Consider the following 6,000-nt stretch of genomic DNA (forward strand, 5'->3'; position numbering starts at 1 on the left):
AGGGCGCATAACATGAGGCAAAAAGCTGCAGACCACGGACCGAAGACTCCGGGGGAACTCGTGGATTCCTGGGTGGCTCACTGATTAAGAACTCCGCTCAGTTCAGTTCTCTTTATTCGCATAAAAACAAGTTGTTTAAGATGTGAAACTATTCTGAAATCTAAAATATCCAACAGTAGGACTGAGTCCACCACTGGAAGATGTAGCGATAGAAAATGATTCTCTATACGCTGAAACACTTGCATAATTTACAGCTGATAGTTAACTAATTCACAAATGCATTAGCATTCAATTCTATCCGTGCTCATCGACGTCAGTAAAAACGTTCTGACTTTCTAGAATTTTACAGTTGAGATTAATGACGGATTAAAGTCAAGATAGAACGCACGATGAACTCAAAGCTAGAAGAAAGACTTTAATGCGCGATAACTTCGATTCCACTATTTTTCCGAGGGCAAGAAACCTCGCCACAGGTCTCGAGTGTCCTTCCCTAAACTGATTAGGATTTTTTTACATTGAATTTGGTTGAACGGGGTGGATGAACGCGAATGCGGCTCGACAATAAGACTTTACGCTCCTCCTTTACTGATTAGTTTTGCACAGAACATTAGTAGTCTCCCCTTTTCGATTTACATGATATTGACGCGATCAGGGTTCAGTCTCCTTTTCCAATTCCAATGGAATCTGTACATTCTCCCTTTTTCAAATTACTAACCTCTTACTAACCGAGCGCGAGGGCCGTACTGGGGAATATTGGCCTGCGCTCGGTCCGTACAAAAGCGACCGAGGGCCAATATTCCCCAGTACGGCTCGAGCAAGCTAGGTTAGTAAGTAGCTTATTATATGGCACTCGGAGCAAACTTGTTTATTTATAAAAACGCACTTCCGGTCACTTGAATTCAAAGGGTTTCCGTCGCGACGTGTTTTTGATGACGCGAGCAACCCAGAAAGAACAAGCTACGGTACCACGAGTTTGAAAACAAATTTACATGTTGATTATAGAAAAGACTTCAACAACGATTTGTAGCGGAATTTGACGAAAATCTTAACAGCTGCGGTTTGTTTTTGAAACTCACAAAAGGGTTTCGTCGATCCCAGAAAATTTACCAGCGCATCACAAGGTACGGATCGAGAAAAGGTTGCTATGAAAATCACATTTAACTTTAAAAGAAGCGGCATTAAGTCAATCGTCCTCATCGCTCTCATCTCTGGCTCGGAAACCCAAGTGTAGGGATAAAAACCGCCACACAGTTCTTTGAAGTGCAACTGGATTGGAGTCGCCGAATTTCCTGCCTCAAAAAGAGCATCTTTTTCGTTTTCGTCAATCGCCGGAGCGGCTTGCAGCTTGTTTCTTCTGTCGTGCTCGTGAACTAGTGACTTGTGCTTCGCAGCTAGAACTCCTCTCGATTTTTTCAAACTCATTGTCCTTGAGTATGTTGAATGGATATTTCTTCTCAGATACGTATCGCTATATATTGCGCTGAAAACTGGAAAATGTTGCTGGCTCGTATTCACAATTGTTCCTGTGTACTTTCATAAAAAAAATTGTTAAAAGGTGGTCAAGCTCGGACGCAGGTAGGCTTTCAATTGTTTCACTATTCAAGCCATTTGCTTCAATAAAACGGAGTAGAGTGTTCATATCAGTAGACGTCTTTCTTTTGTGTTTTCACTTTTCTGCTTGTTTATGAAATCGTCAATGGCTTCCTGGCTTTCGTTGATGGCTGCTTCAGAGGTTTCTAGATCTTCGGGATAGTAAAATTTGCTTTGCAAATGATATTCTTCTTCGTCCATGTTGGAATCAGTCTTTTGGGTAGTTCCTTTGCGAAGAATGAAAGTATTTTCAGGTTTCTTTTCGCAGTTTTAGCTGCAAATTTTCAAATTTGCCGCTTGTCGTAAACAAAAATACACGGCTAATGACCGTTTCCATGGAAACGGTCCGTATGGTAAAATCCCGACCAAGAAAGAACCAATCAGAACGCGCGGATTTACCACAAGACTACCTTGTCATATAATAAAAGATATTAACAGCCGCTGCGTAGTCTCCCTTTATTAACAGGATCTAGGCAGTCTTTTTTTTAATTTACAAGATATTTACAGGTTCTAAGCTAGCCTCTCGTTTTGAGTTACGAGATATTTACTGCATCTGAGCAGGTCTCCCTTTACGATATTTACAAGAAACAGTCGAACCTGTACAAAGCTGTCACGCTTAGGGAATGGCTAAGTAAGCGCAGGTTACTTGATAACTTAGTGTACAGTTAATGCGTGATTCAATTCTACCTGTTACCAACCCCCCACCCCCCCGGGAAAACCCCCGGGAAGGCCCGGCCCGTCTGGCCCGGGGGTCGGGAATTTCCTGAAGCGGTCTTGCCCCGTGGTAGGGGGGCGGGGCAAATCGAAATAACTACTCGCGCAAGGACTTATGGGGTAACACAATGGCGGCTAACCACGCGGAAAAGGCCACGTTTTTTGCTGGCAAGTCCATTGAGTTCGTTAGCGAATGGCTGGACCAGAATAATCTGTCGAAGCTAAAAGTAATTAAGTAATTAAGTTCAAAACCTAAAAGAGGAAAGGATTTCCTCCAGGAGAAAAATTAGTAATAGTTTTGTTTTAATGGAATTCACTCGCCACAGCTTGTTTCAGGCGCAGTTTTAATGTTGTAAATATACTGAGTTAAACATTTTGATTTTCTTGTAGAAAAGCAATTTATTTGCACTGAAAATACAAAAGACGTTATTCCACATTGTTTCTAGGCATTTAATTATAAGAGTTGTTTTGTAGAGATACATTTCAATTTTCGAGGCAGTGTGGTTGAAACGCCCTCCTGGTGTATTAGTGTGTGTCGAGTTTTATAATATTCGCTTTACTTCGGAAGGGAGATAATTGTTCTATAAGTTAGGACTTTCAGGTTCCTGGTTTTGTTTAAATAAAGAAATTAATCATCAAAACGAAGCAGTTTGGTTTTAGTCCATGTCATGAGTCCCGGGGGTGGAGAAATGTCTCTTTCTGTGTGTCCGGGGGTGGGGAATAGGACGTCAAGTACACAAATGCCCGGGGGTGTGCCCCGGGGGGATGGTAACAGGTAGAATTGAACCACACATTATGTACCAAAGCGCTCACAAAAACACTTCCTTTGTTAAGAAAGTTCAGCGATAAAATAGTATGACAAAGGAGAACTTGTTATAAAAAAGGACTATCAAAACATTAACACCATAAATGTTTTGCAATCAGTATTGCAGGTCTTTAGAAATTCAATTGCCTGGCGCGCTATTTGTTTACCATATTTGAGTGGTTTAATTTTACAAAGTGACCGTTTAAAACAGGTCAATACAATAGAGAAAGCTCGTTGGGACTTAGTAAGGGTGACCGTGACCGCTTATAATAGAGGTGACCGTTTAATGAAGGTTAGAATTACAGTAGTTAAGAGAACTAATTTTCGGGACTTTCACAACCGACCACTTAATAGGGAGTGAACACTAAATACAGGTTCGACTGTTTTTACAGCATCGGAGCAGTCTCCCTTTTTTAATTTACAAGATATTTACAGGATCTGAGCAGTCTCCCATTTTCACTATTTGGTAACGCAATTTATGTAGTATTTCCATGGTCCATTGAAAATCTTTACAAGTTATTTACACTTGTGGATATTGTGAGTAAATGTCGCTGCAATATTTCACACGTTATTTCCCTGTTCTTTAAAATGCCATCGTTGAGAATTACTCTGTAAATTACAGGAGATTTACATGGCCATACTAAACTGTAAAATTCATGTAAATTTTGTTTTACAAACCAACAAGACGTAAATTGTAGTTTACAAAACGTGTAAATTGTAATTTACAGAATGTAAATTGATTTAAAACTCCTTTTCCAGTGCGTTTTCCTCTGTTTAGTTTTGGTGGGTTGGAACTTATTTACTGAACATATGTAGTTTTGGGAAAACCTGCTAATTTTTGGAAGACCCCAAGACAGTGATAGTAGTGTTTGTAGTCGGCCTTTTGCACTTTGTACTTTTTTGCCAATAAGCGTCGTTTTGTTAAAAAAAAAAATAAGTGTCTTAGAAGATTAGTCATATAGGGTTTATTTTCTTGATCATTTTTATTAAAAGAACGAATACTGGAGCGGCCTGTTCACGAAACAGTCCCATCTGGTGGCTAAAATTTTAACACATTTTATCTAAATGTTTATATCTTGGTGTTTAAAGGGTTAACATGAAAACATTCTGTGTATCAATTAGCCGAAAGGCGCTAATTGACAAAAAGTTCAAAAGACCGACTACTGGCACTTTACTAGCTTAAGAATTCCTTGTTTCACCTTTTCATTTTCCCGATAATATAATATTGGGTTAATACCGGAACTCAGGGTGAGCAAAGGAAATAGAATGGGATTCGTAAGGCGACTAAGAGGCTTACCTGTAATAAGAGAAGCTACTAAGGCAGCAGCAGTAGGAATGAAAACTAAGCTTAGCAGACCTACCACGTATGTTAATGTTTTAGTTAATCGACGCTCATTGGCGACATTGGTACTGGGGACAGGGTTGCCTTGGCCTCCTTCCTCCATCATTTCAGCAACATTGTTGTTATGGCGACGAAGTTCACAAATGGTCATAATCTGGAGAATGGCGATCAAAGGTACCGATACTGCGAGGATGGCTATACCAGACCAGTAAACGAGTGGTTTTAATGGAACTGGGAGCTGTGGGTACAGAAGGTCGACTTGTGCTAGAATGCCAATTGAGATGGATATCACCCAGACAACACAACAAGCGGCAATGGCGCGGCAGCGGGTCACCATAAACTTGTATTGGACAATGCGTTTGACAGCAAGGTAGCGGTCGATGCTGATTACGGCAAGGTTGAGGATTGAGCCGAGATTAGTTATCACAATGAATAGTAGCATAGGCATCTCCTTTGTTTTTGTGTCAATTCCACAAGGACTCTGCTTTTCAATCGTATTTTTCATTCTAAAACCAGAATCGATTGGTCCAACAGTCGCGCCCCAAAGAATGTCAGTCAAGGTCAAGCTGCACAAAAACAACAAGCCAGGGCGAAGGGTCTTTATTCCACTCCTGAATAACCCAATGATGACAGCTGTATTGGCCACAAAGCACCAAACGCTCAACAGCATTGACAATGGAAAAAGGTAGTTGGTGTAGTAAAGGTAACTCTTTTGGAAGGACACTGATATTCCTGGAACCAAACACGCTACATCGCCTTTGAATTCCATAGCGTGTTCAGCAGTTACTTAGAAGCTGTGATCTTTTTATATCGCCTAGAAGAAATATACAAATTTTTGTTGTTTTTTTCTCCTTTTTTCCCTTTCGTTGTGTGTACATGGCTTTATTTTTATTTTTCTTAAACCCTATTATGCCTTGGCTGTTATGGAGTTCCTGAACCTGCCTTTATAAATTAAGAATTATTAAGGTCATAAGAGTGAAACCTGGTTGATAAATAGTCAATTAAAAAACTCTTCCCTTTAGCGTCCGTAAAATTGGACGAGAACATCATATGACATGGAAATTACGTCACTGGCCGTTTACAGTCGTATTATTATTATTCTCACAGCAACTTTTATGTTTTCAGTGTGTTCCTGTTGGTTTTGATTACTTTTTGCGTTGTAGGGAAATCTTAAATATCCAAGATGGCGGATCTTAAGAGCCGCCCTCAGTAAATATCGACTATCGTCGTTTGGACGAGAAAAAATGAAATCCCTCAAACTTTCTCAGAAGAATGGTCTATATAAGTGATTCACATAAAGATAACTTTCAGCTCAGTTCGATTCGTATTTTAGCTGTAGTGCGACCATCTTGGTTTTACCGCTCTGCGGAGTGCTTTCAGCGGCTATTTTAGGCCACACTTTTAAGAATTTGCCTTACAAAGAAAGCATAACAAATCCGAACAAAATCTCATTATTCAAGACAAGCAAATGTTTTTTGTTGTGTTGAGAAGCTTTATGGGAATTTGATCGAAATCTAATTTTTTTACAAAATGTTTAATTTCTTCCCTA

Source organism: Pavona decussata, unplaced genomic scaffold (assembly GCF_977016875.1).
Source record: "Pavona decussata unplaced genomic scaffold, jaPavDecu1.1 SCAFFOLD_202, whole genome shotgun sequence".
Classification (NCBI taxonomy): domain Eukaryota; kingdom Metazoa; phylum Cnidaria; class Anthozoa; order Scleractinia; family Agariciidae; genus Pavona; species Pavona decussata.